Here is a 25,291-nt window from a genome sequence, read left to right on the forward strand (position 1 = left end):
CAACTTTTTTTGAGAGTACAGTTTTTAGCCAAATTGCCTTTTATATATATATTTTACAAAGTTCTAATTTTTTACGTTTCTTTCCTGTATTTACTATTGCCTAAATCCCACTGCTGTTCCCTTGTAAACTACTTAATCCCTCTCCTCAAACACGCTGGAAAACATTTCCACATCTCTTTGTTGCTGAAGGTAAGCGTGTTAAACACAGAATATTTCAGTTGGAAGGATTCTTATATAATCTTTTCCTCTGCCTCAAGTCAGGGTCAAATATTTCTTTGCTACTCTGAACCAGCGCTTGGCTGACCCCAGTTAGAGCCAGCTGATAATGGGGACTGCACGGTTTTTGTACCAGTCCACTCCTTCCCCACTTAACCATTGGCGCTCCTACAGGTTTGTTTGCCACTCCTGAGCCCAGCAAAGCTCTGGAGATGATTTTCCCAAGGACCCATTCAGCAGGGAGCTGGGAGTTTCCCTCGGGGAGCCCTCATCTTTAAATCGCGGGCAAGGATTAGGATGCAGAGAGGAAAGGCAGGGGACAGACGCCCCTCGCAGCGGGATTCAGCCGCCGGAGCCTTCTCGGGGCGTTGTGCGAGCGCTCTCACACGAGCAGCCGGCCTCTGAAACTTTCACTGCACATCTGCGCATCCCTGCCTGCGCTCGGCAGCCAGCCAAGCGCCGAATTCCTGCGAGCCCGTGCAGCTCCCACACGTCCAGAGCGCCGGGACCCAGCGGGAGCCGGCTCGCCGGGAGCCGCGGCGGAGCCCCGAGCGCTGGATGAGGCTGCCACGGCAGCGGCGATGTGAATGGCTCTGCGGGCTGGCCACAGCGGCCGAGCACGGGGGTGCCACAGCAGCCTGGACACGCTGGGGCAGCGGCGAGCCCGCGGCGAGCAGCGCTGCGGCTCCCAGGTGAGACAGAGCGGGGCGGGATGCGGCGGGATGCGGCGGGATGCGGTGGGATAATGTGGGATAATGTGGAATGGGATACGGTGGGATGGGATAAGGTGGGATGGGATGTCTGTGCAGCCAGCACGGCGTGGTTCGGCGCGGAAGCGAAAATCGCATCTGCAAAAAGCAGGTTCGGCCGCGCGCACATCTGGAAGGTGTTGGTGGGGCAGCTGCGGGTGAGCTGAGAGCTCGGAAAGCGTCTTTAGGGAGAGCAGCTTAATCTCAGGGAAATGCAAGTGTTCTTAGGATTTTTATCCAGGTATATGGGAACTTAGTTTTATTTGCATTCTACAGCAGTTGCACCTATATGAAAATTCTTTCCTGGCTTTGTTCTGAATATTGAGGCTTTCTTATTTCCTTTTTTCTCTGCCCCGTGATAATTCTAGTCTAGATAAAAACTCCTTTCTTTCTTTACTAATAAATAGGAATTCTGCTAAATCAAAGCATGACTGGCCCAAGGCAGGATCCTTTTAGCTGCAGACAGAGCAGTGCTTCACCAGAGACCGTGTATCCTCTGGGATGTCCACTTGGAAAAGCTCACGACCTCCCTGCTGCCTGTGTGTAGTGACAGGATGGAGCTGACAATGTTTATTGATTTATAGCTGGTGATAACACTGTTTTAGCTGAGACACTGCTCACAGATAAAAACAGGGACCCCAGGCAGGGAGACAGAAGGAATTTGTGTGCCGAGAACAAAAAGTGTTTGTGCTTCGGTTCTTTCTTCAATTTAAATTCTCCTTATAAAGCTCAAGAAGTTTTAGAAAAACACCAAAAGTGAGCGTGCTTGTCAGGCTGGTTTTCCAAGTTGTCACAACTTGGAAGTTGCATTGTGGCTGTTAGACAGATAATTTATGGATGTTTTCATGCATTAGAGTATCACAATAAAGTTTTTGGGGCACTTTTTTGCTAAGACAAACTAAAATGTAACAATTATCTGCAGTCAGATAGAGAGGGAGCTGACTTGTCTGTACGTTCCTGCTTGTGGCACTTCTGAGCTGGTTCAGATATTGTGGAAAATAGGCTTTTAAAATCCCCCTGCCAAGTGCCATTTCAGGCAGTTTTGTCTGAAATTCAGAGGGTTACAACATTTTCTGCACTTCCCAAGAGGTTAGAGGGATGGAACGAAGGGATTTGAACGACGAATCAAAAATATTGGAGAGTTCTCAAGTATGATAAGAAGGACTCGGCCTTAGAATGTATTCATAATCACAGATATGAATCATTTTCAAACAAATCTCAGCGAGGTCTGGAGAGGAGCCCCCTGACACATCTGTGCAGACCCAGTGATTTCACAGCTTGATCAATCCCAGCCACTCACCCTGGAGGGATCTGGCCCTCCCAACAAGGTGGCAAAGAAAGTAACTGTGGCTGTATTTCCTCATCCTCATAGCTGAGCAGTGCCTCTTTTCCCCACCAAAGTCTGAAATTATATTTTTAGATGTCTTCATTTAAGTTCAGTGGGGAGCTAGAATGAGCACAAGCATCATTTCAACCCATATGCTAAATAAACAATTACTTCATAGGATAACTGAGCAGCCTATGAAATAACCACAGGATAGTAATTTAAAAACTAGTTTAGAAAAAGACCTAAAATATGTATTCAGATTAGCATTTTCAAGTGTAAAATGTCTTTATTTAATGGGATGTCTAGAAAAAGAGTCAAATAGAACACATTAAAAACTAGATTGTTTCTATCAATAGAATAAAGCCCATAAATTCCCCTACTGCTCTATGGCTTTGGCCACATAAATGTTCCTTTAAGCACAGATTCTATTAATTGGTTTTCTGTTTCCTTAAAAAAATGCTTTTAGGACTAACAGAATATTGAATACATACTAATTAGCATTACTGATTTAAAGGTACGTGGAAAAATACTGGTAATTTTAAGAAGATAACAGAAATCTTTGATTTTTTTTTCCATCTACATTTTACAAACAAACTACTGATAAAGAAAAAAAAAAGATAAAGGGTTACTAAAAGCCATGGTTTCATTCCAAAAGATTCAGTGCTGCAACAGTGAGCGCTGGATTGGTGGGGTTAGAAATGTTTGTCAATCCCAAATGTGGGGCCAATAAAAGCTGGGGAAACTCAACCCCTTCCAGCCCAGCTACAGCAACGCTGACCTCTGCCGGCAGCTGCTCGGGCTCAGGATTTGTTACACCGAAACATTCATTAAATCTCATTCTATTCCCTGAGAAAGGGGCAACACCTCTTCTCACTGAATTTATCTCGTGGAAAGAAAGAAAGAAATAAACTTGTCCCAGGGCAGCGGGGATGGAGAAGGGGCTGGAGCTCCAGGAGGGGCTGAGGGAGCTGGGAAGGGGCTCAGCCTGGAGAAAAGGAGGCTCAGGGGGAATTTGTGGCTCTGCACAACTCCTGACAGGAGGGGACAGCCAGGGGGGATCAGGCTGTGCTCCAGGGAACAGGGACAGGACAAGAATTGGCCCCAGGTTGTGCCAGGGGAGGGTCAGGTTGGATATTATGGAAAATTTCTGCCCTGAGAGGGTTGCCAGATATTGGGATATTGCCAGATACTGGGACAGGCTGCTGAGGGCAGTGCTGGAGTCACCAGACACCCAAAGTGCTCAGAAATGCCCAGGTGTGGCACTCGGGACTCACTCAGTGCTGAGCTGGTGGTGCTGTGTGGATTCAGTCTTCTTAGAGGTCTTCTCCAGCCTTAATGATTCCAGGATCCTGTGGGAGCAAAAGGCCATGCACAACGCTCCTACAACTGCATTCCTGCCCTGGCCAGGAGGAAATTCTCCCTGTGCTGGGTCTGACCTGGGCAGGGTCACAGAGGCCAAAGCATTTGAGAACATTTCTCCAACCAAAGGCCAGAGACAGATGTCCTGTGGGATGTGTTGTGGCTTTTTCTCTCCCCACAATGCCCTTTGTGCAGCCCCACAGAATTCATTAAATATTTGTGTGTGTGTGTGGATGTGAATTTATTCACAAAAATTATGTGGTCAAGCAAAGCAAGCTCATTTTTGCTGTTGCCAAGAGATCACAGCATCAATCACTGTGAGTTATGTGCACTCTTGTCTGCCCAGGGCCACTAACACTAAAGGAATTTGGGGGAAAGATTTCAGACCCTCAATATAAACCCATCCCATCCCCAAATCCTGGACACTGCTGGTAGCTCTGGTCACTGGTTACAAGGATAAAAGGATAAAGAAAAACAAGAAAAGGTGCAGGATGATGAAAGTCTGGAACATTTTCTGTATTTAGAGAAACTACAGAGATTATGATTTCTAAGTCTGGAAAGGAGATGGCTGAGCAGGGGTGTGAGGGAGATATTTATAGTCACAGTTGTCCTTAAGATGTAGAGAGGAAATGGCTGTTGTCAAAAATCGAGGAGCAGGAAATAAAACTGCCAGGTGGCAAAGTCAAGGCCAACAAAACAAGGTGTTCCTCTCTCTGGGCCTAAGGAAGCTCTGGAATTCCTCCCCAGGGATACTGCAGGTCACAGGGGTCAGGGAGCAGTCAGGCACACTGGGAGCAAAGCTGTGGCTCCATCAGTCTGTGCTTCCAGAACCTCTCTGGGTGGGAGAGCAGCCCAAGGAGATGCTCCCACGTGTCCCCCACTCCCCAGGGGCTGCAGGAGGCAGAATTCCTGACCTGCTGCTCTAATTCCTTCTCCTTGGTGCATCAGCTGTCAAATACTCCACCTACCCCACCCCAAAAAAAGGTGACTGTGTAATATTTACTGTGGGTTGCCAGTTCATTGGTGAAAAATGGCAGAAGGCAAAATAGCATCCCTCATTTTGGTGTTTGCTCAAGGATTAGGTTAGGCCAGTGTTCATGGATGTTACCAGTCCAGAAAAACATCAGAGATGATATTTACAGCTCCTCAGGCAAATCAGTGTCTGAGATGGTGCAGAAGGGCCTGTGAGTTCTGGGGCATCTTGTGAAGTTCACTGAAATGGGGAAATACCATTTTTATCTCATCTCAGTGTGGTCTTTATATGGAGCTGGCATCTTATTTGAAAAATTTTACTGAACTCAGGCCTTTTCTAACAGCTTCCACTAAAAATAATTATGCACAAATAAATCTCAAGTAAAAAGTAGCAGGGCAATGCCTCGTTAATTACACTGACAACAACCTTTCACTCTGAGAACTGCATCACCCTGAGAAATGCAGCAGAGAATGGCACTGCCAGCAGTGAATCCTGGATGCCAAGAACCTGAGTGCCTTGGCAGAGAGCTGGGGAGTCACCAAGGACATCCAGAGCTGGCTCCAGCAGCCCAGAGTCAGAACAGCTCCTGGGAGAGACACTGAGATCACACCAGGGCTGGACAGCAGGAGAAAATCAGCAAAGTGCTGCTCAGTACTTGGAGCCTGCACACAGCTGAAAGTTGCCCAGTGCAAGGAGAAATCATAAATACACCAAGGAGGCTCTGCCATAATATCTAAATTCAAATGACTGCAGCAGGTAGTTTGAAATAACATCTGATGGCTTTTCTGCCATCCTTTGAGCTGCCCCAGGCCACTGCTCACTGAATGAAACACCTCTAACTTTTCCTTATCTTGGAGGCAGCTGTTTATCACCTTTCTCCTTTATTCCCCCAGGCTCCTGCGTTTCCAAAAATGCTTTGAGATTCTGTGGCAATGTTTGACACCACCAGATGACCCAAATCAGGATGTAGCAGTCACACACTGTCTGTGGCTGGGATCTGTTTTGTCACACAAAACCCCAGGATGGTTTGGGTGAGAAGGGAATTCACCCCATCACACCCCTGCCATGGCAGGGACACCTTCCACTGTCCCAGAGTGCTCCAGCCCTGCCCAACCTGGCCTTGGGCACTGCCAGAGATCCAGGGGCAGCCCCAGCTGCTCTGGGCACCCTGTGCCAAGGCCTGCCCACCCTCACAGGGAGGAATTTGTCCCCAGTATCCATCTAACCCTGCCCTCTCTCAGTGCAAAGCCATTCCTCCTTGTCCTCTCTCATGGACATGACTCCCACATTTCACTGTGGCATTTCCAGGAGGAAACAGAGGTGCTGACAATGCACCAAGGCAGATGGTGACAATGCACCAAGGGAGGTGGTGACAATGGACCAAGGGAGATGGTGACAATGTACCAAGGCAGATGGTGACAATGCACCAAGAGAGATGGTGACAATGCACCAGGGGAGGTGGTGACAATGCACCAAGGGAGGTGGTGACAATGCACCAAGGGAGATGGTGACAATGCACCAAGGGAGATGGTGACAATGCACCAAGAGAGATGGTGACAATGCACCAGGGGAGATGGTGACAATGCACCAAGGGTGGTGACAATGCACCAAGAGAGATGGTGACAATGCACCAAGGCAGATGGTGACAATGCACCAGGGGAGGAGCTCCCTGGCCTGGACTTTCCAACCAATCCCTGACACAATCCCCCCTCAGTGTGACAGAAATCAAACCTGCACTGACCAGACCACCTGAGGTAGTTCAAGACTACTTTTATTTGGGGGTTTTCTAAAACTGAACATCATCACAGACCATGAACTGGTTCAAAAAATCTTTCATTTATCTTCCTGGCTCCAAAATCCAATTTCCTGTCCCCATGGGGTCCATAACAATGTGCCAATAAAAGTTCAGATTCTGCTCCCACTGACTTGCTAGGAATCAAAATCCTAACTGGGATTCAAGCACAACAGACAGGCTGAAAACAACCAGGAGGTAAAACCAGTTCTTTGGTTTTTGGGGGTTTTTTTGGGCCTTGGTTGACGTATTATTGACAAAATCATAGAATCATGGAATCATTAAGGTTGGGAAAGACCTCCAAGGTCAGCAGGTCCAACCTTTGACAAACACCACGAAACCATAATGACCATTTATGTTATGCAAACATGAAGCTCCTCCAAGAATAAAATCAAAGGAATGAATTAAATTAATGACTAATGGATAAAATGAATCTGGTTTGTAACTCAGGGCTGGTCATTTCTTTTGAACTGCCATATTTGTGAGAAATGTCGCTGCCTTAAAGAGGATGCAGTGAAAATTGCCTTCATTAACTTGTTAACTGCCCAGTAAATTTATAAAGATTACACTGATTCTGACAGTTCTGACCTCCAATGAGTAAATTAGCCCAGTGTAAATACAGCTGGGAAGCAGATTATGTGTTTGATAACTTTCCATTTGCCAAGTATGGCTTTGCAAGGTGAAAAACTACTATTTTCATTTTTTCCAGTTCTTAATCACTTTGCATTTGCCCCTGTTGTATAAGTAGAAAGCTGACACAGATTTTTTACTGGTCTGGTTCACTGCTTCGCTTTGACTGTTTTAATTTGTTCCTGACACAACCATATGTGATCCAGGCCCTTTTAAAAAAATAAAAGAGTTCTTCAGAAAATTTTGTGATGGGGATTTGCCAAGCACCTCATTGCTACGTAATACTTTGATTATGATACATTTAAGAGCTCTGGCTCACAGAATATATGTTTTTCTATTTTGAAACATAGCTTTTATTCTTTTTCTTTGACGACTGTGTGCTGGATGAGTCAGGTATGAGAAAAGACCTGTGCTTGTTCACAAAGAGCTTTGCCCTGTGGTGGATGACACAGCCTGCATTTTCCCAATGCATCATTTCCTGCCCATTATTCCATGAGCCTTTTGGGATACTCTCTGCCCCAAAAGGGGTTTGAGGTGGGTGCATTCCCAGAGCCATACAATTTGTTTATGTGAATAATTGAGATTTTGCTCACCTTGCTCTTAGAGTCTTCTGTTTGCCCCTGCCAGGCACAACGAGCCCTTCACCTCATCATTCTCCTGTACTGAGAGGACATTAAGGGCTCTCTCTAAAAAGGAATAAGTTGATTATTCTTGTTTCTGCTCAGTGTTAGCAATTTTCTCCATTTCCCTCAGCAAAACTGAGGGAAATCAGTAACTGATCACAGCAACTGCATTTCTTACCTGTGAGGAGAAAGTACATGAAGTGTGTCAGGAAAAACAAATCAGCACAGAACAAGCCACTGAAGTGAGGTGTGGGTTTATTTTCCATGTAAAAAATCTTTTCCATCCCTTCTCTCATTACTGGGGAGCAACCTGGTCCAGTGGAAGGTGTCCCTGCCCGTGGCAGGGATGAGCTTTAAGGTCCCTTCCAGCCCAAACCATCCTGGAATCCCATGACTGGTGTTATCTGAACATCCAACATCCACGTTTTCATTCTGCCTGGATCCAAACACTCCCTGCCCCAGTCCCTCCTGCCAAACCTTCCTCTCATCATTTTCTCAGGCACAAGCTGTAAAGAGGAGAGTGCAAAGGGTCACTGCTCAGCCTCACATTCCAGGACACTTTATCTGTGCCAAAAGAGTGAGTTTCTGGGTTTGGCAAAGCATCCAGAATCCAAAGCATCAGAGGGAGTTTGATCCCTGAGCTCTGCCTGGGTGCACGTTCCTGGTGCTGGGCAGGGCTGTTCTAGGGACCATTTCTTTTCTCTGTGTGTTCTGAGAGAGAAAAATGTGTGGCCCTTTCCTTCTCATTTCTTCCTTCCACTTTGAAAGCAAAGAAATTAGAAAACCATTTAATGACCTGCAGAATGTCTCCCCTTTGTTCAGGATTCCAAATTCTACAAAGAATTTGAGTAATTTGAATTCAGTCTTCAGCACTTGCTTGTGCCATCACTTGAAAGCAAAAGGAAATACTTTCTGTGAAAATAACACATCTCCAGTGCCACAGGAAAACTGATGTGAGGTTTAAAGTTTAGATTTAACGTTCATCTCTCTGCCTTTGAATTTTCAAAAGCTCATTTCCAAGTGACATGTATTTAAACTCTGGCATTGTGCACAGAAATGAAGTACACACCTAATCAGCAAAACTCCCCTCTGGTTTTCATTTTAAGCAGGCAAAAAATGATCTTGTAAGGCTTAGACCTTGATTATTGCTTTGAACCTAATACTAATGCAAAGAAACCCCAGAGAAAAGTTGAAAGATGCAAAATTCAGTCACAATAGGCTTCTTTTTAAAAATGGTTCAGTTAGAAATCTGCTAGACATATGTTATTTTAAAAAATAGAATAAAAAGCCATTTTTTTGTGTTAGACAATGTAGAATTGTCATGTATTCATCATCTGATGAAAATTGTAGCAAAAATAGGCAAATACAAAAGAAAGTTATTCCTATTGCCACAATTATGTCAATAATCTGTGGAGTCCCACTTTTCAACAGCATTTAATATTTTCATGCTACAAATCACATCTGGCTACAAATGTCATCTTCTGTCTCCTCCCACTCCATCCTCATCCATATTCTCTTCCTTCCAGTTCACAATAAAACTGCTTCTTTGTAACCACAATGATTCTTCCTGACAACCAATTCACCACACAAAAGCATTAACAAATAACACTGTAATAAATACAAGGTGCACAGCAAATATCCAGACAAGGAAAATGCTTGATTACACATGGGGTTAAGTGTTATAATGACAGCTAATTTCGAACATATCAGGTTATTTGTGCTAATTAATGTTGGCACAACCCCTATGGAAATTCAGATTTGGGAGTTTTCTGGATGTGTTTTGTGGAGCTACAGAAGGTGTGAAGGCTGTGGCACCTGTGTTCATGTCCTGCTGCAGAAGAGTGATGGATTTTTAAGTGAAATCCAAACCAGAATCACGATTATGTGGGGGAAAAGATCATGGAACTTATTACAGAATCATTAAGGTTGGAAAAGACCTCCAAGATCATCAAGCCCAAGCTTTGCCTGAACACCACCACACCCATTAAATCATTCTGCAGCCCCTGTTGTGACCAATGCCCCACAGCAAAGGCCAAACCCACACCCCAGGGCTGGGGGTCCCAGCAGGACTTTCCCAGAGATCCCAGAAATTAGAGCAGCACTTCAGAAACTCTGGACTCAGCATTCCCAGATTCCTTGTGAATCCCAAACACTGGCCTGGACAGAAAGGTTGAAAGGTTTAGGTGGGATATTGGGAATTAGGAATTCTGCCCTGTGAGGGTGGGGAGGGGCTGGGATGGATTTCCCAGAGAGCTGGGGCTGCCCCTGGATCCCTGGCAGTGCCCAAGGCCAGGCTGGATGGGGTTTGGGCAGCCTGGGACAGTGGGAAGTGTCAGGGTTGGAGCAGAATGGGCTTTAAGGTCCCTTCCAACCAAAGCAGGATTCCACACTGATTCTTTACCTAATGCTGGGCCCCACCTGAGGTCCTGCCACCTGCTCTGCACACCCAGCCAGGTGAGGGAGTGCCCAATCCAGCTGCAGGGTCTGCAGCCAGATGTGGTGACTGCAGTCCTGCTGCCACTGCTGGCTCACCCTGTGTGCCCCTACCCTGGGTCACAGGAGGACTGTGCCTCCTTAACTGTGACATCAAATTCAGCTGTTAATTGTGCTTGGAATTTCTGATATTACAATGGGATGGGATAGCTACACATGACAAACATCAAATATTCATCAAAGCAAGCAGTTGATAAAATTGTGCAACCATGGGCGTGCAGGGAAAATGATGATTCATTTACAGATGTGCTGCTGATCTTTCATCACTGCACACAACCTGGGGCACATCAGGAACCAGACAAATGTTTAAACTCCACCGTTATTTTCCACTGGACAAACTCTTGTAAAAAGTCTTGACATTTCAGCTCCTCTTTGAAACAGTTTCTGCTGGATGTAAGAAATAAAACCCATAGAAATATCCTTTTGGGATTAATTCTCTAAACAGAATGACTAAAGAGCCTAGTGGCTTTACTCTAAAATACTGCAATTTTTGGTGCTAGCACTAACAGCTGCAAGAAGTTGGTATTATTTTTGCTTCTAAAACCTTCTAAAAAGTTGTTTTAACTCCTGGAGGCTGCAAATTTTCTGTCTCAGAGACAAGGCAGCACTGCAGCATCATTCAGAAGGAAGAAATGTGAGAGTGCAAGTGTCTTGTTCCAGTTTGTTAATCTGTACATTGCACTGGGACCTGCTGTAAGCCTAGGGAATGGAAATAAAAGGGAGCAGTGGTGAAATCTTCAAATAATTGCACAGAAAAGGTTTTCAGGAAGCAATTAACTGTCTGACTGGGAATATCCCTGCTTTTTGTTTGATGTCAGACTCATGGGTGGTATTTTGAAACATTTGATTGCGCTCAGTCAATTAGCCTTGATTATGGTTTGGCTTTTCCCTCGGAATAGGCTGATCCATAGGGAATGCCACTCATACCAGCACTGAGGAGAGCAGGATGACTCAGCTGATTAATCAGCTTTCTTTTCTCCTATTAAGAAGCAAGGCTTTGGCTTCCCCAGCTGCTGGAGTGATCACTATCGAGCTCGTGTTGTAACTCAGCTTTGCTCACCCCTGACTCACATTCTGGGAGAAGCAAAGTCACCTGCACCCCTGACTGTTGGAGTCCTGGATGAAAAAAACCAAAAACCAGCACCTGACCTGTCAGAGAATCACGGAATTACAGATCCCAGACTGGTCTGAGCTGGAAGGGACCTTCAAGCACCTCTCATTCCACCCCTGCCATGGGCAGGGTCACTTTTCACTGGACCAGGCTGCTCCAAGCCCTCCCACACCTTTGGCACTGAGGGACACACACAGCAGTGCTGCACCCAGGCATTTCTGTTCACATAAAGTCCTTGTTTGCAGGGGAAATGTCCCCATTCCCGTTGCTTTCTGATCAAGATTTGTCCCTAATTTGGAATCAACCATAATTCCCATGTTTATGGGTTTGACAATTCCTTCCAGACAAGCAGGTACTGAATCCTCACCTGCATTTTGCCAAACAAATCTAATAATTTCCTTAGAAACACAGCACAGAATCTGCAGATGAGCAATTTTTTCCAATCCAAAAATTAAATTAATTATTAAATAAGTTAATGGAAGAAAAAAACAAAGGCTACTTGTAAAAATCTTAAGTAAACACAGAGCTTTTCTCTCTTTCTTTAATAGGTAAATGGCACAAAACACAGCCAGGGTACAGTCACAGTGTGTAATCATGGTCATGAAATGCCTACAATGTAAATGGACTTAATGACAAAATTAAACAAATCTCAATTAAAGGCACAATTATTCCAGACAGGCAAAACCCATCACTCTCCCAGCTTCCCACTAAGTAGATCTCCAAGCATGGAAAGGTTGCCAGCTATGGGGAACAGTTTAGAAAGTTAATGACAGTACAAATGGGATTGACTGGAGACTGTAATCCTGGCTCTGTAAGCATTGCCAGAGGCCTGACATGAAGGAACAAGTACTATTTCAAGCAGACTGCAAAGCCAAGGCAAAGATTAACATCTGTCAGAATCAGCTACAGATGAGGTTCTTATTGATCCTTGAATGTCACAAGAATTTAGAAGGGCTCAAAAGAACTTTAAAGAGAGTAATCAAGAATCTGTGGATTTGGTTTGTAAATCTGAAGCACCTTTCCCACATTTTAGCTATTTTTTCACACAGCTGTGTGTGATGTAGCTCAGTGCTACAAAGCAGAAGAGCAATTTCTTCCAACTTAGTCAGTGTCAAGCTTAGTCTTGCAGGAAAAGCAGTGGCAGGGAGCAGGTCTGGTGCTGTTACCAACCTCCAAGACAGCTTTTTGTGTTTGGACTGTGTTGCTGTGGATTTTGTTTCTGCCTCATCCGTATCTATCCCTACTAACAAGATTAAGGCTTTGCTCACATTCTTCTAATTAAAATGCTGTAATTCTGAGAAGAGATTCCACGTCTTCTTTTAGCAGGGTAATCAGTACATCTGTGAGTTCAAGTTACTATTTTTTAACATCAAAGCTTGCACAAAGATAGCTCTCTTCCATGCAGGCCATGACTTTTTATCCACCCTGGCTCCATTTTGTACTGGAATCAACTTCATCTCCTCTAAGGAAAGGTTGGGAGAGCTGAGAGTGCCCAGCCTGGAAACGAGAAGGTTCCAGGGACATCTGAGAGCCCCTTCCAGTGCCTAAAGGGCTCTGAGAGAGACTTTGGACAGCCTGGAGTGCCAGGACAAGGGGAATGGCTCCCACTGCCAGAGGGCAGGGCTGGATGGGATTTTGGGTAGGAATTGTTCCCTGTGAGGGTGGGCAGGCCCTGGCACAGGGTGCCCAGAGCAGCTGGGGCTGCCCCTGGATCCCTGGCAGTGCCCAAGGCCAGGCTGGATGGGGCTGGGAGCAGCCTGGGACAGTGGAAGGTGTCCCTGCCAGCCAAAGGCTCCCCACACCTTGTCCTGTCAGCAGCACACGCTCATTTTTCCTTATTAAACTGGATGATCTGAGTGGAGCATCCAGGGAAGGGAACGGAGCTGGGGAAGGGTCTGGAGCACCAGGAGGGGCTGAGGGAGCTGGGAAGGGGCTCAGCCTGGAGAAAAGGAGGCTCAGGAGGGACCTTGTGGCTCTGCACAACTCTGACAGGAGGGGACAGCCGGGGGGTCGGGCTCTGCTCCCAGGGAACAGGGACAGGAGGAGAGGGAAGAGCCTCAGGCTGGGCCAGGGAAGATTGGGTATTAGTGAAAATTTCTGCACTGAAGGCATTGCCACTGGCTGCCCAGGGCACTGGTGGAGTGGAATGGTTGGAAATGTTCAAAAAACATGTAGATGTGGTGCTTGGAGACATGCTTTAGTGGTGGACATGACAGTGCTGTGTTGATGATCTTACAGGTTTTTCCCAGCCTTAATGATCCTTTGAACTTCAGGCTGTATTTCACTTACCAGGGGCAGCTTTGACATTTTAATTTACAAAATCTTTAGTTCTGTTTAGTAAAGTTTTAGCTTTTCCTTGCTATATGAAGGTACCACTCCACAGCTTTCAGAAGCCCCTCCTGCCCTCACTCCTTCCCCCTGTTTTCTCTAAGGTTGTGACACAGCACTAAGAGACAGTTTTGTTTAATCAGCTTCTGCAAGAGTTTTGGTGAATGTAGGTTGAGGAAACTCATTACAGCAGTTTAGTCCTCCCAGTCCAAAAGTTCCCAAATTCAATCCACTGATTGTTCTCACTGTGGAAATGGGGGAAAAAATGGTTCATATCTAATATTATAAAAGGTAGTAAGGAAAATAATATGCTGGTAAACAGAGGAACAGTAATCTTCTAATCCTGGCTTACTTTCATAGGAATTCCCCAATTTCCAAGTCCACATAACAGGGAAGTCAGTGAGCCCCACAGAAAGATGAAGGATGAGCAGTCCAGAGATGTCCAGTGCTATCAGTGATAGCACTGTGTTGCAATTCAGGGATTCAGAGCTGCTCAGACTCAGAGCAGGGCCAAAGAGAGTTCTAGAAAATGTGGCAGAAACACTCAAGGGCACGGTTTAAAGGAAAAAGAGGCATCTTTCCCATTATCATTTGTACTGAAGCAAAAATGCTTTCAACCACCAGATGATGCCAGAAATGTAAAGACCCTTCAAATCCTCCTCACACAAGTGAGTTGCCAAACACAGATTTATAAGAGCTGCTGAGACTGCCAGGTCAGTCCAACTCCCTGTTTCCTGTTCTTAAGCAAAGGTTGCTGAACTTCATTTAAACTTCTTTGCTCTCTGTTCTCTGCTTGAAGGATTCCCACAGCACAGGACAGGATCTGATCTTTCCTTTACAGACACTCTTCTGTTGAGCTGTCCTTTTGCACAGAGGGTCTGTGTGGCCAGGAGAGCTGAATAAATGTTCAGACATTTATTCCAGAGACAGCTGCAGGCTCCCAGCAAGGGAGCATCACTCACTTCTGCATCATTCACTTCTGTGTGTGTTACACCCTTCAAGCTTTGTATGAGGTGAGGATATCCCAGAGCTGTCAGGATCCAGAGGTTCAAGATCCAGACAAACAAACCCCTCCCCACACTGAAATGTCACCTTAAATTTCATTTCACCTTAAATGGCTGAGCAGGGAATAAAAACCTCCTATCTTAAAACATCCACAGCAGCTGCCTCCCCTCAGACTCTGACATAATACAAAGATGGAAAACTCCTACTCCCCACTGCTGGCTGGGTCTGTGCCCAGCAGCCCACAAGGTCCAGCTGAAAGATGGCCCCAGTTCAAACTGCCTCTGCTCTCTGGGAGCACGAGCAGATTTGTTGTGCAGCAGCTGCCTGACACTCTCGGGATGCTGAGAGTGCTGAAGTTTGGGCTGTGCTTCCCTGGCCTCGGGTTTGGAGTTGGGGTGGCAGCTGAAGGAGAGCTGAGATTCTCAGAGCACAGGAATGAAGTAACACCTAAATCAATCTCTGTGCTTGCTCAGTGCAAGGAAACACTACTTGGATTAGTTTCTCTGAATATATATTTTGTTGCTGATGTACAGAATCCATCCTGTTTTGTTACCTCTCCTCTTTAGAGTTGCCAGGAGTTGTCTGGCATTGTGAGTTAATGCAGCAATGAGTTAATCACAGAGCAAGGAGTAAATACCTTGCACAGCAGATGAAAGCCAAGATGCTGGAGAGGTCCCAGGTGTGCTGCAGAGAAGACTGTGTGGGGCAGCAGCTCTGAGGCAGCTGGACTCAATGTGTGACAGGGGAAGGCAGGAGCCTTGCAGATAAAGGAGGCAGAAAGCACATGGAGCAGCGCTTGGAGCTGGAGAGGAAACAAAACAGAGGATGTCAACACGTAGGCATGACCAGGGGCAGGAGTGAGAGAGCCAGAGAACAGATTTTTAGGGATGGCTGTCTCACTCTCCTGCTGCTTTTTAATCCATCCACTCCATAAGGAAAGGTGCAGAAAAGGGTTTTGGTAAAGAGAGGAGCTGGTACTCACATGGATTACAAACACTGGCAAAACCACTCTTGTTTCTCTACCACTTGAGGCACGCAGACACTAAAATACAATGAACAAATAAGGACAATAAGGCAAATAAAAGCATGTGAAGAAATAGGATCAGTTTCCCAAACATCCTGAACACTTGTGCTTTGCAGTGCTTTACTCTGCTGCCAAGTAATCAAGATGATCTCCCAGGCTGAGCTCAGAAAAACATACAGGGGGAAAATGTAGGTATGGAGCATTTTGCATGGTGTCAACACACTTGCACAGAAAGCAGGCTTTAATCCTCAGTAAATGCTGAGCACACACATACAAAGTATGAAAGCCCAGGGGTAAAAATTCCAGCAGCAGCAGCACAGTTTACAAACCAGCCCTGTCTCTTCATGGAAAATGATGCAGCATTGTTGTCTGCAGTGCAGGAGCTGCAAGGTGAAACCCCCTTTGCTTGTTTCCTTCTTCTGATGGTGCTCAGATGGGCCACGCCATTAGAAGGGATATCTGAATATTTAGAAGGAATATCTGAAAGCTCTAAGCAATTGTAAAAACCTCATGTTTTTCTTGGTAAACGACCCTGGTTGACAGGAGACTCCTATTTCTCCTGCAAGAACTACTTGTGCTTGCAGAGAACATTACAAGATGACACTGCAATCTGATAACTCAGTGTTTCTGTGGTTGACTTTGTTTTATTTGGTGGTGTTTCTAGATTTTTTGTGGAAATCTCTACCCTGTTTCTTAGGAGGTTTTTACCCTCTCATTTCAGAACTACACCACATCTAAGAGGTTCCTGCTGTGCAGGGAAAGAAAACCCTTTTTTCCACCTCTTTGGTAACTAAATTTTTAAGCCACCAGCGAGTAGCAAAAAAACTTCAAAGCTGAAAGTTCTTTTTGCACCCAACTAAAGTATTTGCTTAATTTACATTTAACACTGAGACTGTTACTTAATATATTTTTATTGTTATAATATATTACTATATCACTTTTTATTTACATCTGCTCAGTTTAAAACTCACTGTATTTCACACCTCTGTAGTGGAGTGCTTAGGAATTCTAAAAAAAAAATGTTTTGAACTCCATTTCAAATGGGAAAGGCAGGTGGAGTACAAGGGTTTGAGCATTACCAAATCTTTACAATCTGCAGAAAAAACTCAGGCTTTGAAATGAGCAGACAGACAAATATCTGCCCAAATCTTGGAGGTCACCTCATGTACAGCAGTACACAAAGCTTATGTTCAGTTGTCCAGAAAATATGGAAATATACTTCTCAAATGTGCAGGCTATGTCAAAGAATACAGAAATCAAACAGCTAATGAGCAACAGCCCAATGACTGAGGGGTTTTGTACACACAATTCACCTTGGGGGATGCTGTTTAAGCAAAAATATTAACATTTTTCTATAGTTCAAAGTATTATGCCTGTGCCTTGTGGGTCATAATAAGGGCAAAGAATGGCTGTGACTGCTCTGGGGTCAAAACCCATTTCCAGCTGCAATAAAAATAAGGAATTCAAATTTCTAAAGGTGTCATTTTAGGGGTTCTTGTCATGATTTTCCTATTGTAATGTAAAGTAAATCATAAGAGAGGGTAATCACTATTCAATCCCTAAGAAGGCAATTGAATTCTGTAGGTCTCATGAAAGTAAAATAGATTTAAAAATGGAAAAGAATATCCTAGAAATTTTAAAAAACCCCATCAAAACAACAAAAGGAGGTGGGCAGTGGAGAAGAGGAACATTGCTACTGCTTGGCAGGAATCCTGTGTTATTCTTTGGGTTCTTCACATGCTACAGAAGTAAATTCTAGTGACCATAAGTGAGTGGGGAGGATCATTTTATTAAGTGTTTGTAAAACCACTCGACATTTCTGGATGGAAAAATCCTACACGAGCAAAGCAATATTCCATTCCACTATTGACTGTTTCTTCCCTATCTCAGCACTCTGAGGGAACACAAGAGCACCTCCATGTCATAAGATTTAATTTTGTAGATTTTTGTCTATATTCTTAAGGGTGTTTTTAATAGAAAAAAAAAAAAATCCAGCAGATCGGTTTGAATTGCTCCAGCTACAGAACTTTTTATCAGGTGCAGCCAGGCCCTCAGTTCAGCAGAACAGAGATTTTAAAGTTCTCTCAACTCTATCCTTTGCTGCATCCTTCTGTACTCTGACTTGCCAAGCACAGACACCCTTCAGCTTCCCTTTGGAACTTCTCAGAATTCCTGCCCCATTAAAATATCATTGAGTCATTGAAAATAGTTATAAACACACTGGAAGATTTGTAGAAGATAAAATTCCTTCTGGATGTAAATAATTAATAGAACAGGAAAGTCTGAAGAGTCACCATAATTTATGGCTGCTCCTTGTCCTTACATAATGTTCTTTTCCAAATTCATGACCCAGAGAAACACTGAAGATGATGGAGTCTGCCTTTGGGAATGTGATCATGACATCCCAGCTCATCTTTGTTTTCTGCCTCATTTTGGAGGCACTGCATTGATGCCTTACACTACAACACATGCAATTGCTGAAATTGCCTGTGTTCAAGTTTGTTAATGCAGTTGTAGAAAAGTGAAAAAGGAGAATATAAATGAAAATTATGAGCCTGAATAAAAATGAAATGCTAGCATTGCTGCTGGGATTCAGCTGGTTCTTATTAATGAGGGTTTGGAAAAGAATCAGGTTTTATATTATCTTCTGAATAGCTGGAATAAGATCACTAGTTGGAAAGGTTTACTGGCCCTAAAGATATTGTATTTTTCTGCCTTAACTACTCTTGGCTGTAAGAGGGGATGTAACATCACAGTCTGACTGCCCTCATACTTTCTGTTCCCAGCTGAATTCCAGTTTGATTTTGGTAGTGTTGTGAAGTCTGAAATTCCAGTTCTTTCATTCCTGGTAATTTTGTATTGGAAACCTCGGGGCCAAATATAGCAAGCCAACTATTCCCAAATTTAAATTCACTTGGGAAGGGTGTAGAGGGGAGAAGGGCAAGCCATGCTCCAGCCCCAGGAAGGTCTTTGGAGTCACTGTTTTAAGCAGCAATAGGGAATGAGTCCTGCTGTGTCTGGCCAGGAGTTGTAGGGAGCAGCAATCCCATCCTGGCTGCAGCTGGGTGGGATGGAGGCATGCAACTTTATATGGATGGATTTGTCCCATTTATCCTGCAGTAGTTTTCCTGTCAGTTAGTGCCTGAGATCTTTAGTCACTCCTTGGTGCCTATGAATTAGGATATATGAAACCCTGGAGTCCTATAAAAGATATATATCCAGCTCCAAGGCGACATGGAAAGTTCCAAAGCAATCATCACATGTCAATCATTGATTTTAGAATTTGCTTTCTGGATGATAATGTAGGGATGATATACAACCCTGGTATGCTCCTATAACTTACTCCTAGACAGGATTCTAGCTCATTTAATTTACCAGCTTTATGCCATTGAGGTCATTGACTTCAGGAGAATCAGATTCACACGCTCCTCCAAAAGCTGTTTTCTGTCATTTATTTTCAGATTTGTCACTAGTTTTGTAAGTGATGTGTTTCCCTTCACTTTATTTTAATTTTGACAGAGACGATTTCTTTATCTTTCATTTAATAACTATCAGTTTGGTTTTGTTATCTGCAGCAGGATGAGGCTTTCTGCTCTGTCAGGGTGGCTCATGTTCAACACTCACTAACAGCCAATCTGTCACAGCAAGGGCTGCATCCTGTCACAAGCCCTTACTGGTATGGCCACCCTGACCTAAGATCACGGGGTTTTTCCCAAAGGAATCACATTTTACATGACTGTTGATGCCTCTGAATTCCCATGAGCATGTTCTACAGGCCAAAGTATCATGATGCCAAACACTGGGAAACAAATTTGAGAAGCAAAACAAATGATTATATTCTTAGAAGTTTTGATTTTGTTTTACCACTCAGGAGTTTTAAAGTGAGGCTTTTAAAGGTGAGCTGTGCCTGTCCCATGTCACCAGACCTGTCACAAACCTCCAGCTGTGGCTCCAGGCTGGATCTCTCCCAGCAGATGGCCTCACTCAGCACCGAATGCTCTGAGGGAAAAGGGTGTCAATGAAGGTGATGGGAAGGACACTTCTTTTCCTCTCTTTGGACTTCTCTGCAGAGACACCAGCAGGTGAAATACTGATGTACTGGTTCAGGATGAAAGAAGGGATAAAATTAGGACCATGCAAATGAGCCATTTCCATTACTTATACCCCAAGAAATATAGAATAAACATTAAGATGTGTTTTCCAAAGCCTCAGTGGCTCTGGATTTGGTGCATCCCCACCCTACAGAACCATAGCATGGTTTGGGCTGGAAGTGACCTCAAGGATGATCTGACTGCACCCCCTGCACGGGCAGGAACATTCCACTATCCCAGGTCTCTCCAAGCCCAGCCTGGCCTTGAGCACCTCCAGGGATGGGTTGAGACTCATGGAGCAATTCCCCCTTAAGCACCCCAAACTGCCAGGGGCTCAGCAGGCTGTGAACCACCCCTGTTATGATCTTTACCTGGGCCCAGGCTGAGTCAGAGCTCTGGAGGCAGATGCTGGGTGCACATCCTGATGACGAGGAGGATCACGGTGACACCATGATGCTCCCTGCCGCAGGGCAGAATTTTTCTCAGTCTACTGCTCTCCCTAGAAATCCTCAAAGGAACATTTCAGTGCTGGAGGCATTTGGAAAAAAGAAAAAAAAAAAAAAAAAAAGGAAGTGTATGAGACACAGGTAGCTTCCAGCTGGCTCCCCAGCACTCATAAACCTCTTATTTACAGGCTGAGTCACTGCAGCTATAATGGAGGAATGAACTGTTGGGTCCATTAGAGATTCCCATTTTCTTGCTCATCAGCTAAGATCAAGGCAAAGCTGTGCCTCTGACACTGCTCTTAGTCATAATTGCTTCAGGATTCCCTTCAAGGCCTCACAGGGCTCAGAAATCTTTTCTCTGTGTTGCTACTGCTAAATTTTAGTTCATATAACTTATATACTGGTGAAAATGTTTCCATGAGAGATGTGCCAGAGGCACCTTCTCTTTACCAGCAACTTCAGCAGCAGCTGCCTCCCTCATTTCTCTCTCACTACCAGAAGCAGTGAGACAAAACTAATTCACTACTTGTTGCTTATTTTGGTGACCTCCACGATCCCACTTGCTGCACTGACAGCCAAGCACTTCTGTTTATTTTTTGCACATCCCTAAAACATGCCAACAACTTCAAGAATGACAGAAAACAACATTCCAAATTGTATCATGCCTTAGATTACAACATTCTATGCTTATGTTTATTGACTATGTTTATTTTTATGTAGAAAATAATTTACTTGCTGTCTTTGACTGAGACAAATAAGCATTAATTTATCTTTTCTCAGTGTAGGAGCTGCTTTAATGGCATCCGGTCAAGTGCAGGGAGAAGGCTGCACTGACTGCTGTTCTTATTGGAAGCAATTAATTTAGTAAATTTATTAAATTTTCATTCCTAATAACTTTCCAGGCAACATTCCCCGTTTGTCCATTTTTCCTTGGATTCTGTGGGTAACTTTAACAAAAAGGGAATTCCCTAAACATATTTTGTTTGGCACATTTTGCACTTAGAGGTGCTGCAAGCAAAGAGCTTTTCAAGGCACAGAACCATTTGCTTTTTGACGAGCTCCATTTCCCCACTCTCCAGAATTATGGAATCCTGGAATGCCAGAAGAGTTTTAGTTGGAAGGGACCTTAAAGCTCACTCAGTTTCATCCCTGCCATGGCAGGGACACCTCCCACTGTCCCAGGGTGCTCCAAGCTCTGTCCAACCTGGCCTTGGCACTGCCAGGGATCCAGGGGCAGCCCCAGCTGCTCTGGGCACCCTGTGCCAAAACCAGTCTGGGACTCTTTAATTCTACTCTACATGTGCTGAGACTAAGAAATAAGCTTGAAGTGAGGTTTTTTTACCCACCAGGTCTGCCCTCCTGTATACAGGTAAATCCTGAAGAAAGACTCACTTCATTGGGATATTTTATGAATGTCTGGGAGTGGTAGAACAGAGGAATAGTCTATGGATGCTGAATAACACTGCATCATTTACTGGATTCCACCACAGCCAGGAATCCGGGAAAAAGACAGTAAAAGAACTTTTAAAAAAAAGCCCTGCTGAAAATAAATGCTTTTGTGGTTAAAAGCCAGCCAGTTGGAACTGAAACAGTGTTTTCTTAGGGTGGCAGAACAGTTGGAAAAGTTGTTGGATTATTTTTGGCAGTGGCCAGCACATTATAGCTCTATCATTACTGGTACTCAACTCTCCAGAGTTCACTGAAAGGGTTATTACTTCACTAGTACATTCCTGCAAAAACACAGCATACTCCATCTGTAGCATGAAGCTCTGGATGCTGGAACTCTGCGTGACCTTTCTGACACGCTGATGTGAGTGGAACCAGCTCAGCTCCCAAACACTGCAACACCCAGGGGCAGCCTGGGCAAGGCGGGGTGGCCAAACCACTGTGCACGTAACAGGGTGACTCCTGTGCCCTGCACTGATGGAAACAGGCTGGGAGGGTTTCAGCTGGAGGTTTAAACATTGTACCTGGCTGTTGTGAGAGCCAAACCCAGTGGCTGCCTTTGCTGGCAGCCAGTGCTCCCACTGACAGACTCTGTGCAGGTGGAAAGTGAGGCCAGTTCATGCTTTGGTTAGCAGCTTGTTCTCCTTAGCAAATGCACTTCAGCCTGATGCAGCAGGATTTTTGCAGTGCAGGAGTACCTTATCCAACCCCTCTTTACCTCATCCAACCCCTACTTCCCTTGTGAAATGGAGCAGATAAGCTACTGAATAATAAGATTAATAAAATAATATTTCTATCCCTTTCAGTGGCATGAATTTACAATCAGAAAATGTGTTTTGCTGAGAAGGTGTCAGTGTGGTGGATTTAATTGGTGAAGAAAATAATGGTTTTCCTTTAGCTGGGGTCTATATGATCATCCCCAATGTAGTGATTAAAGCTGGAGTAATTGCTGCCCTTACAGCAACACAACAAACACCTAAGTATTTGCTTTTATGTGCCTGTGAGTTTTGTATCTTCAATTCTTCTCAAATATCAGCCACAATCAGATAATTGTCTGCCAATAAATGGCAATCCTCCTCCTGAATTTAATTGTAACCAGATTTGCTTCCCAGAGTAGATGTTGGGGCCGTGAGCCCTGGTTTGTGCCTGGCTGCTGTGCAGTGCCATCAGCTATTGCTGCCACTCCTGGCTCTGCTGAGCCTGCGAGGTGTCTGAGAGGAGTGGGAAGCAGTGGATCAATAACCAGAGCCTAGGAAAGGTGCTGAGTAAAGGCAGCCCTGTCTTACTAATGTGCTGCTCTGCAAAGCCTGGGACTGCTCTGGACAAGCTTGATGCTGTGACAGGGAAAAGGCACAGCTCAGAAAGCCAAGGGGGTTTGTCCCCGTGCTCCTGCTGCCACGGGGGGAATGGCACTGAGAACACTGATTTTTTAGCACAGAGAATGCTGATTTTTTAGCACTTAGAACACTGATTTTGTGGCTGATTACTGACACAAACCCTTCTGCCCCAGTGACCCACGGCACACGCAGCTGGCAGGAGCAGCAGGGCCCCATGGCAAGGTGCAGCCCAGCCCGGCTCAGCTCTGGATGAAATAAGGACCTTGCTGGGGGAGCAGTTCTTCGTGCAGTGCACTCACAGGTAAGCCAGCACTCACTGCCACAGCAGCCTGGAGTCCCCCGTGCCAGGCTCACACTGCAGCTGCTCCAGAGGAAGGGTTAATGGCCCTGGCCCAGCACAGGAGGTGCAATTTTGGCACCACAATGCCTGTGGTAACATTTGTGCCCAGGGTTCCCATCACACACCCGTGGATCCCCAGCACTGGCACTGCAGCTGCACATCCCCTGCAAGTCCAGGTGGCTGCACGAGGCATCCACTGTGAGCACCTCCAGAAAGCACCATCAGAGGCTCTAATAACTAATTATGAGACAAAGTTTGGAGAGAGAATCAAAGAACCCCAAAATGGTTTAGGTTGGAAGGGACCTTAAAGCTCAATCTGCTCCAACCCCCTGCTGGACACCCCAAACTCCCCAAAATATCCTGTAAAACACCTCTATGTGCCAGTAAAAGAGTTCACAACCCTCACAGCCCAAGGCACACCTATTCTTTAATGTTAACTTCTCTTGCCTGTGTTGTCATCAAGTTGAGTTCACTTTTTTAATGTGTCACTTGCTATTCTCCACCAACTCACTGATAAAAAATATTCAATTTTGAATTTTCAGAAAAGTTACCACGTATCCCAAATACATTCTGTCTGGTTTTGGGCCACACTCCACATAATGATTTAGCACAAGGAGAGAAAATCCGAGGCAATTAAAGAAAAAAGGCAAGCAAGCAAGGTCTTTCTGCTTTTGTGTTAATGGCCTTAAATCAAAAATCTCAGCATGGGCAACACAAGAAGCCCAGAGAAGGGAGATAAATGTAGCTGCATTTTAGAGCAGCAAATCTTGTATAGCACAAAACCAGAACCAGCTCTCTGCTGACATTGCAGCATCTCTTTCCTATAGAAGGAAATAATAAAAAAGGGGTTTATGCATAAAACACAATACACTGAGGCTGCTATTGGCATGGCTAAATTGTGCCTGGATTTTATTCTGCAAACCTTTTCCATTAACATTTCTGTCAGGAAAGCTGCCTCTTGAGAGATGTAATGAACCATCTGACTTCAGTTTGGTTGTGGAACAAGGGGTTACTCTCTGGAGGGTGCACAGCCAAGCTCTGAGCTACACCCAGCTCTGTTTCCTTATACAGAGGATGACGAGTGCTCCAGCACGAGCAGCACGTGGGAAAGCAGCAACCCTCAGCCTTGCTTTAAACAAATTAAAGTGCCTTTGGAACAGTGAGGATTTGCTCTGTGACAAACATTTGACTCTCCTCGTCATCATTTTGTCCCCAAAGCCTCCAGCCCAACAAGCCCAACAGCACAGACAAGTGCTCACACAGCTTTTGGCCTTTCTCTTCTTTCCTCCCCTCCACACAGGCTCTGCTTCTCCTCCTCAGTCACTGCCTTCACTTGGTGTCTCCTGCTGGCTCTCTGAGTGTTTGCTCAGCCCTGCACAAACCTTGCTGTTTATGTCATTCCAGCTCCTGTCTGAGATAAGACACACCAGATCCTGTGGGACATCTTAGGGTTGTTCTGCATTTTCCACAGGATTATGCTCTGGCAGAGCACCCTGGTCAAGTCCTTTAGTGCTGCTCGGGATTCTAATCTGAGAAAGCTCCACAGAGAGGGGGGAACTGCAACCATAATTGACCCACACCCAGCAAAAACACAGAGAAATTCTGGGAAATCACAGTGGAACTGCAGAGCCTGACTCCTCTGGTACAAAACCCTGTTTGTCCAGTGGCTTTGGGGCTCCCTGCCTGCTGGCCAGCCACGGCAGAGCTCGGGGCCAGCTGAGACTTGTCAGGAAAACAAGGCAAAGAGACGGGGAGGAGCCTCACTTGGGCTTTTCTGTTTATACCCTGTCTCTGCTTATTAAGTCTTTACAGAGGAAATACAATGTCTGCCCTTCACTGCAATTCCAGAGCATTTTTGAATGTCTCTCATTCCCAACATGTGGCTGAATTAGTCAGCACATGGTAGTTGCCCAACGAGGTATTGCTGGTGCTGCTCTTCCAGCATGAAATGGGTCTTAGCAAAGGTTTAGACACTTTTCCACACCCAAACAGATGTGCCTG

The 25,291-nt window shown here is 45.0% G+C and overlaps 1 protein-coding gene and 2 long non-coding RNA genes across 5 annotated transcripts in view; 1 reads left to right on the forward strand and 2 right to left on the reverse strand.

Annotated features, from left to right (window-relative positions):
• The first annotated feature begins 295 nt into the window (after positions 1-295).
• The window catches only part of NGF (nerve growth factor), a 31,679-nt gene continuing 6,683 nt past the window's right edge, over positions 296-25,291 (forward strand). Inside the window, exons 1-2 of one of the 2 annotated variants that reach the window (XM_064399177.1) lie at positions 296-908; positions 23,124-23,251. The gene's annotated coding sequence lies outside the window, so the exon portion shown is untranslated. The remainder of the gene's footprint in view (positions 909-23,123; positions 23,252-25,291) is intronic. The other variant, XM_064399178.1, reaches the window with a different exon arrangement.
• LOC135286168 (uncharacterized) overlaps positions 3,564-25,291 on the reverse strand; it is a 46,490-nt gene continuing 24,762 nt past the window's right edge. The window contains exons 3-8 of one of the 2 annotated variants that reach the window (XR_010350635.1): positions 20,093-20,249; positions 19,568-19,728; positions 15,589-15,648; positions 15,244-15,408; positions 7,640-7,732; positions 3,564-3,641 (exon numbers count right to left, since the gene is read on the reverse strand). This is a non-coding gene — a long non-coding RNA (uncharacterized LOC135286168). Of the gene's footprint in view, positions 3,642-7,639; positions 7,733-15,243; positions 15,409-15,588; positions 15,649-19,556; positions 19,729-20,092; positions 20,250-25,291 lie in introns of both variants that reach the window. The other variant, XR_010350634.1, reaches the window with a different exon arrangement.
• LOC135286170 (uncharacterized) lies at positions 7,908-10,967 on the reverse strand. The gene is made up of 2 exons (XR_010350636.1): positions 10,088-10,967; positions 7,908-8,175 (listed from the first exon to the last, which is right to left on the reverse strand). It is a non-coding gene; the product is annotated as an uncharacterized LOC135286170 (long non-coding RNA).

The sequence above is a fragment of the Passer domesticus genome, chromosome 25 (genome assembly GCF_036417665.1).
Source record: "Passer domesticus isolate bPasDom1 chromosome 25, bPasDom1.hap1, whole genome shotgun sequence".
NCBI lineage: Eukaryota > Metazoa > Chordata > Aves > Passeriformes > Passeridae > Passer > Passer domesticus.